Source organism: Lithobates pipiens, unplaced genomic scaffold (assembly GCF_037356315.1).
Source record: "Lithobates pipiens isolate NorthernLeopardFrog02 unplaced genomic scaffold, aLitPip1_a1.2 Scaffold_8, whole genome shotgun sequence".
NCBI lineage: Eukaryota > Metazoa > Chordata > Amphibia > Anura > Ranidae > Lithobates > Lithobates pipiens.
The window spans coordinates 379,559,022-379,567,978 of NW_027507903.1; positions in this window are offsets into that span (position 1 = coordinate 379,559,022).

Genomic DNA, 8,957 nt, shown 5'->3' on the forward strand with positions numbered 1-8,957 from the left:
AGTAATGTAATGAGTACCTGGGCAGTCACTCTGTAATGGGCCTCGGCCAAGTGGGGGATCCTGAATGCGGAGACGATCCCGAAGACTCAGCGTCCTCTTCCCTTGCTAGAATTCGCCATTCAAAAGTCGAATGCCTTCCTCCACCGTTTTGATTGCGAACGTTTTCCCCTCTTTGGAAACCAGAAGCTTGGCCGAGTATGCCCATTTGTAGGGAATGCGATGGTTTCGCAGGGGTTTCGTTATAGTCCCCATGCTCCGTCGCCTTTGCATTGTGAATGCAGATAAGTCAGGGAAAAAGGACAAGCCGTGCGCTGACTCTGGTAAGTTTTCAGGATTCCTCACCTGTAGAAGGAATCTTTCTTTGGTTTGAAAAAAGTGAATTCTTACAATAGTGTCTCTTGGCAAGTGGTCTGGGATATGTCTGGGCTTAGGAAGCCTATGGATCCGATCGATAGCACGATCGTTTACAGAAGCTTCAGGTAAGGGCGTCTTGCAGAATTTTTTGAAAGTGAGCTTGTAAATCTGGCGGCTTGACTGATTCCAGGATCCCACGAATCTTTATATTATTTCTCCTTGAGCGGTCCTCAAGGTTGGCCAATTTTTCCTTCATTAAGGTTAATTCGTCATCTCTCTCATTATGGGCATCAATGACTTCATTAATGGTTCCTGCAAAGTCACTCATTTTGTGCTCTATGTGAGAGACCCTGTCTCCCACTGCCTTAACTTCTTCTTTAAAATTGTTTGCAAGAGACAGTATATCAGCATGCAATGTGCTGCGAAGAGATACCAGCATGTCTTTTAAAGTAGTGTCTATTACTGGCTGATTTCTAGTGGGGAATTCCAGTATGGAGCCATGGAGTTTTCTGGTGTCATTTAGGGAAGCATTGCTGAGATCCTCCTCCTCTCTCCCCTGCATATGTGGCTGCTTCACTTTCACTGGGCTGGAAGTGGAGGATGCAGAGGGGGAAATAAGCTTGTCCCCTGGTGAGGATCCTGATCGGGGCTGCGTGTAATCAGTGCTAGGGGAATGTTCCTCTGCCTGCCTGCCACGTTCCCTGTCAGGTCTCTTACCGGCACCATCTTGGGCCTGTGTGTTGCGGGGCTGGCGGTAGAAATCCGTCATCCTGCTCAGCCGTTTTGCCTCTTTTCTGCGGCGGGACATGATCCCCATGTTTGCCCGACCTCGTTGAGGTAAAAATCGCTGTGGATCGCCGCCCAGGTATGCGGTAGTAAGCTCCGGAATTTTGCGGTGGACGGAGCTCTCTTACAACGCGGCCATACTCCTCGGCTGCCGGCCACGCCCCTCCTTTTAGGGATCATTTACAGTCCCAAGAAACCCATGGTCTTGTAAGTGGCTGGGAGGAGGTGACTTCTAACTGATCACAGGGTGCACCTGTCCACCAACTCGGTTGATCGACTGACCTTCATAAAAATGAATCAGTCTTGGATCACCAAGCACCTGAAGCTAATGTAACCGAATAATTTTTTTTGAAATGTCATATCCCTTCAAGACTGCCTATGCTGATGCTGAGTGACTATCCTCTTCCTCCTCAATGATCCTGCTGATAGCTTGGAAGAATTTTTGGTTCTGGGTGCTGCCACCAGTGGCTAAGATCCAATTTTTCAGCCCGTTTAACAGGGGCATCTAATTACAATTTTTGATGCAATACTTTGCAGCAGGGCTCATTCCTGTGCTCCAATTAGAGTATCTGTGAGGGGTTGCAGTGTCGTGGCACCAGCACCAGTGCCTAAGGCCCAATTTTTCTGCCCCTGTTTAACAGAGGCGTGTAATTCCAATTTTTGATATCATATTTCACAGCAGGGCCCATTCCTGTGCCCAACAAGAATATCTGTCAGGGGTTGCAGTGTCGTGGCACCAGCACCAGTGCCTATGGCCCAATTTTTCTGCCCCTGTTCAACAGGTGCATGTAATTACAATTCTTGATATAATATTTCACAGCAGGGCTCGTTCTAGTGCCAGCCAAGAGAAACTGTGACTACTTACAGTGTTATGGCACCACCACCACCAAAGGCCCATTTTTTTTACTATTGTTCAACAATGACATGTAATTACAATTCTTGATATAATAGTTCACAGCAAGACGTTCCAGTGCCCACCAAGAGTCACTTTGAGGGCTTACAGTGTTGTGGCAACACCAATACCTTAGGCCCAAATTTCTGCAGTGCATATAGGGCAGGCCCCTACTTTCAAACATCCAATTTACAAACGTCTCCTACTTGCAAACGGAAGAAGATAACCAGAAGTGAGATGAAATCTACACCTAGGAAGGGAAATTCTCTCCTGTAAGAGTTGATATGGGAAAAACGTGTCTCCTCTCCACTGAAGCTTTATCTCAATCCTTGTGTAGCACTGGTATTCCTAATAAGTACGCACTGTGTTTAAATTTAGTTTTTGCTCAAAACTGTAGTGAGTTTTGGGGCTAATTGTGGTAAATTGTACTTTGGCAGTTTGGCTGGGCTGTATAGAAGTTCTGCCTGGTCATAGGTGGGGTTATACACCTGTGGGAGGCTTTAGAACGCAGTTTGGTTGGACGCATTGGGTACTAATCTCTATCTCGGAGCCAATCAATGGGCACGATTGTCTCACTGCGTAATCTGGGAAGGGGTACTTAAGGTGTCGAAGTTACGTGGTTTGGGGTTCCGGTCCAGAAGTTGTTTCTGACTCCGTGGTCCTTGTCCTCCTGACCAGCCCCCGGGGTCCTCATGGCCTGGGGTCCATCTGTTTCCGAACCTCAGACCTGGCTAGTTCGAGGCACAGTAACTGGAAGGAGGATTCTAAGGTGTTCCGGTGCCATCTCGGGTTTGGAGAGGCCCAGCAACTCTCCTTGTGACCAGAGGAGGACTCCTCAGTAAGAGAGCCATGCACAAGGCTGGCTGCTCAGTGAGCCTGGAATCTGAGCTGCCATGGACATTGATTGAATCCACAATTCTTACAGTTTTTCCAGACCGGCTGAAAGATTCTGGTACAGTAAGTTGTCCAAAAAGCTTCAAAATAGATTTTTTGACACTTTAAAAATGTACCAGTTCAAAATTACAAACAGATTCTACTTAACAACAAACCTACAGTCCCTGCCTGTATACTGCTATTCTGAGTATATAGGGCCTGGGGGCTCCCCTTAATATCCGTACAAAACCCAAAGGGGCTGCTAATGGACGGGGGGGGGGGGGGTACCCATGCCATTTTCTCAATGATTTTCATCCATTGCCAGGACCAGACATTACAATAAAACCCCAAGCAGTTTTAAATGACTTTTTTCCGTTAGAAATGTAATTTTGTGCAGGGACTGTTCTAAACATGGGAAGCACGTGCCACTTCACAGGCATACTATAGACACACCCCAAGCACAATATTTAAAGGAATATTTCACTTTTTTTTTTACTTTAAGCATCATTAAAATCCGTGCTCCTGAAAAAACGTTAGTTTTTAAAACTTTTTTTTGCATTGATACATGTCCCCTGGGGCAGGAGCCGCGTCCCCAAACCCTTTTTAGGACAATAACTTGCATATTAGCCTTTAAAATTAGCATTTTTGATTTTGAACGTTCGAGTCCCATAGACTTTAATGCGGTTCTAAAAATTTTTGTTTCAGGGCACCACCACCAGTGCCTAAGGCCCAATTTTTCTGCCCCTGTTTAACAGGGGCATATAATTGTAATTTTTGCTGTAATATTTCACAGCAGGGCTCGTTCTTGCGCTCAATGAGAGTATCTGTGAAGGGTTGCGGTGTCGTGGCACCACCACCAGTGCCTAAGACCCAATATTTCTGCCCCTGTTTAACAGGGGCATGTAATTACAATTTTTGATCTAATATTTCACAGCAAGGCCCGTTCCTGCGCCCAACAAGAGTATCTGTGAAGGGTTACAGTGTTGTGCCACCACCACCACTGCCTAAGACCCAATTTTTCTGCCCCTGTTTAACAGAGGCGTGTAATTAAAATTTTTGATCTAATATTTCCCAGAATGGCCCGTTCCTGTGCCCAACATGAGTATCTGTGAGGAGTTGTTGTGTTGTGCCACCACCACTGCCTAAGGCCTAGTTTTTATACCCCTGGGGCATGTACTTAAAACTTTTGATCTAATATTTCACAGCAGAGTCCGTTTCTGCGCTCAACAAGAGTATCTGTGAGGGTTTAAAGTGTTGTGCCACCACCATCACTGCCTAAGGCCCAATATATCTGCCCTTGTTTAACAGGGACATGTAATTACAATTCTTAATATAATATTTTTAAGCAGGGCCCGTTACAGCACCCACCAAGAGTAACAGGGCTTACAGTGTTCTGGTACCACCAACACCTAAGGCACAATTTTCCTCCTACTTACAACGGAGGGAGACAACAGGAAGTGAGAGGAAATCTAGGAATCTAGGAAGGGAAATTCTCTCCTGTAAGAGTTAATATAGGAGAAAGTTACTTGACAGTGATGTAATGCGTAGGCTGAGCCTGTGACAGACACATGAGACTTTCAGCTGATGGACTAGTAGCAGTGTCTGACCTCTTTACTGAAAGCGCTTGTTGTTCAACACATGTGAGTGTATACAATCTAGATCCTTAGCGTCTGCACATTGCAGCATTGTGCAATGATATTCTTTATTCTTTGTTTCCTGCAAGCATCCATTCATCCTTGAGCGTAGTATCAGCTTACTCTGTTTGAGCACTCCTTCTGGGCAACATAAAATGGTGAAGACTGTATGCTCATCTTGAAATAATATACTGAAATCTCAATACGCTCAGGAGTTGGCGACAATTTTACCTAATTATCCTCCATCATAATGATCTGTATATTTTAGTCCACTTTATCCAGGAGTATCAGGTCGCTTCTGGTGATTTTAATCAGGACTATTAGGGCTCTTCTGATGACTTTGCCCGAATATCACTGCAGCATGCACCTTATTGCACGATTTGCACATATTCATTATTAGCTTATCTATTTATTGCGTAATTTGTATATATATTTAATATTAGTTCATTTATCCTACCTCATGGTATATTTGATACACTGTTCACTTTTATGGTATTAGTGTATGTTTTATTGTCAGGGGGGTTTGTTGTGGAATCTTTTCCCCTTGTGCTCACCTGTTTTAATCAACACATGCTGTATAGCTCACCTACTTAATCAACACATATAGCACATTGCACCTTATCATGATTCATATTTAACATCATGTATTGGTCATTAGGGATAAGCCAAACACCCCCTGGTTCGGTTTGCACCAGAACTTTCGAACCCCATTGAAGTCGACTTCAACGTTCTAAATGAAAAGTGCTAATTTTAATGGCTAATATGCAAGATATTGTCCTAAAAAGGGTTTGGGGACCTGGCTCCTGCCCCAGGGGACATGGGTCAATGCAAATTTTTTTTTTTAAAACTGACGTTTTTTCGGGAGCACTGATTTTAATGACGATTAAAGTGAAAAAAAAGTGAAATATTCCTTTAAATATTGTACCTGGGGGGTGTTTATAATATGCCTGTGAAGTGGCAATTGTTTCCTGTGTTTAGAACAGTCCTTTCACAAATTGGCATGTAACGGAAAAAAAGTCATTTAAAACTGCTTGTGGTTTTAATGTAATATCTGGTTCTGGCAATATGGATGAAAACCATTGAGAAAAATGGCATGGGTAGCCCCCCCCTGCCCATTACCAGCCCCTTTGGGTCTTGTACGGATATTAAGGGGAACCCCCGTACCCAAATAAAAAAAAAAGGAAAGGCGTGGGGCCCCCAGGCCCTATATACTCAGAACAGCAGCATACAGCCGGTGTAAACAAGACAGGGACTGTGTAGGTTTGTTGTGTTAAGTAGAATCTGTTTTTAATTTTGAACTGGTACATTTTAAAAGTGTAGCTCCAGACCAAAAATCTATTTTTAAGACTTTTGCAAAACATAGGGAAGGGTTATCACCCCTGTATAATTTTGTGCAGGAATGAGCCCTGCTGCAAAGCATTGCATCAAAAATTGTAATACATGCCCCTGTTAAATAGTGACTGAAAAATTGTCCGTAGAAGAAGAGGAGGGGTGGAGGAGAACGGTGTGTACCAAACCAGTAGCAGCATTTTGGAGGTGTGGTGGTGAAACAACCTCCAACACTACTGCACCTTGTCCTGCATCCTTCCCAGCTGCCAGAAGAATGACCCAATGGGCCGTGAAAGATAGGTAACGTCCCTGTACATGCCTGCTGGACCATGCGTCAGCGGTAATATGCACCTTACCGCTGAACAACCTGCCCAGCGAGGCAATGACATTGCCTTCCACATGCCGGTAGAGAGCCGGAATCTCCTTCCGTGAGAAAAAGTGGCGTTTGGGGACCTGCCACTGAGGAACCGCACATTGCACAAACTCATGGAAGGGGGACGAGTCTACTAACGGAAAAGGCAGCAGTTGAAGTGCTAGCGATTTAGCCAAGCTAGCATTCAACCGCTGGGCATGTGGATGGCTGGGACTGAACTTCTTTCGACGGTCCAGCAGCTGGGGCAGGGAAATTTTCCTGCTACAATCGGACATGGGTGTACTGCTAGCAGAGTGCCCGCTAGCACTTGGCTGTGACACACCTAATTCTACACCTTCATTCCTCTCAGAGCAGGTTTTAGAGAAGACTGAAGGTCTAGTGGGGTTGGAGATCCCAGCTGATGAGGAGCAAGAAGAGGTCCGCTTTGTTCTTTGGTGTGGGTCTTTAAGGTACGCTTGCCAACGAGTTGCATGGCAGGTCAACATATGTCTGCTCAAGCATGTGGTGCCCAAGCGGCTAATGTTTTGGCCACATGAGATACGCTTGAGACATATGTTGCAAATAGCAGTGGTGCGATCTGATGCACTCGTCTCAAAAAAGGCCCACACCAAAGAACTTTTGGAATAACGCGCAGAGGCAGCGCCCTGCACAGGCGGTGCTCTGCGGGGTGATCCTCCTCCTCTCTCCTATCAGGCACCCACGTGGAGTCAGTGACCTCATCCTCCCCTCCCTCTTCATCACTTGAGCAAACCTAGCAGTATGCTGCAGCCAGTGGAACATGACTGCCAGATTGCTGTCCTTCTTGAGCATCCTCTCTCTCTGCGCTCAGGCTACTGCCTTCCTCTAGCTGAGTATCATCATCAGAGCCTTCAAAATACTGGGCATCCTCCTGGAGCATGTACCCAACACTGTGCTCAAACAGTTCGGGGGACTCCTCAGGAGGACATGGTGGGTCTAGGGAAGGAGTGACTGATGATGACATTGAGACATGGGAAGAGGATGCGTTGGCAGTTGCTTTGCTAGTACCCTGAGCCTGGGTGAGAGAGGATGAGGAGAATGAAGAGGGCTTGGTCATCCACTCTACCAAGTCTTCGGCATGATGCGGTTCAACACATCCAGCTGCCGAAAATAAGGACAAGCGTGTCCCATGGCAACGTGCTGATGACGATGCACCACATCCACGACCAGCACTGTTGTCTCTAGACACAGAGCCTGCTTGCCCTCTTTTATTGGCTCGTGACTGTCTGCCTCTCCTTGTTGGCCTTCCAGACATAGTAGTAGCCTGCAGGGAGATGGGAAAACCAGCAATTGGCTAGTTTATATTGTGCTGGAGGCACACAACACCCACTAACTCCTGCAGATGCCTTTATTATAGAACATCAACAATAAAGGGTAGATACGGGTATATACTGTGCTGTGCTGAAGGCACACAACACCCACTAACTCCTGCAGATGGCTGTATTAGAGAACACCAGCAATAAAGGGTAGATACAGGTGTATACTGCACTGGAGGCACACAACACCCACTAACTCCTGCAGATGGCTGTATTAGAGAACAGCAATTAAGGGTAGATACAGTTGTATACTGCGCTAAAGGTACACAACGCCCACTAACTCCTGCAAATGGCTGTATTAGAGAACACCAGCAATAAAGGGTAGATACAGGTGTATACTGCGCTAAAGGTACACAACGCCCACTAACTCCAGCAAATGGCTGTATTAGAGAACACCAGCAATAAAGGGTAGATACAGGTGTATACTGCACTGGAGGCACACAACACCCACTAACTCCTGAAGATGGCTGTATTAGAGAACAGCAATAAAGGGTAGATACAGTTGTATACTGCGCTAAAGGTACACAATGCCCACTAACTCCTGCAGATGGCTTTATTAGAGAACACCAGCAATAAAGGTTAGATACAGGTGCATATTGTGCTGTGCTGGAGGCAAACAACACCCACTAACTCCTGCAGATGCCTTTACTATAGAACACCAGCAAAAAAGGGTAGATATAGGTATATATTGTGCTATGCTGGAGGTACACAACACCCACTAACTCCTGCAGATGGCTGTATTAGAGAATAGCAGCAATAAAGGTTAGATACAGGTGTATATTGTGCTGTGCTGGAGGCACACAACATGCACTAACTCCTGCAGATGGCTGTATTAGAGAACACCAGCAATAAAGTGTAGATACAGGTGTATACTGTGCTGTGCTGGAGGCACACAACACCCACTAACTCCTGCAGATGGCTGTATTAGAGAACAACAGCAATAAAGGGTAGATACAGGTTTATACTGTGCTGTGATGGAGGCACACAACTCCCACTAACTCCTGCAGATGCCTTTATTATAGAACACCAGCAATAAAGGGTATATAAAGGTGTATACTGTGCTGGAGGCACACAACACCCACTAACTCCTGCAAATTGCTGTATTAGAGAACACCAGCAATAAAGGGTAGATACAGGTGTATACTGCGCTGGAGGCACACAACACCCAATAACTCCTGCGGATGGCTGTATTAGAGAACTCTAGCAAAAAACGGTAGATACAGGGGAATATTGTGCTGTGCTGGAGGCACACAACACCCACTAACTCCTGCAGATGACTTAATTATAGAACACCAGCAATAACGGGTAGATACAGGTGTATACTGTGCTGGAGGCACACAACACCCACTAACTCCTGCAGATGGCTGTATTAGAAAACTCCA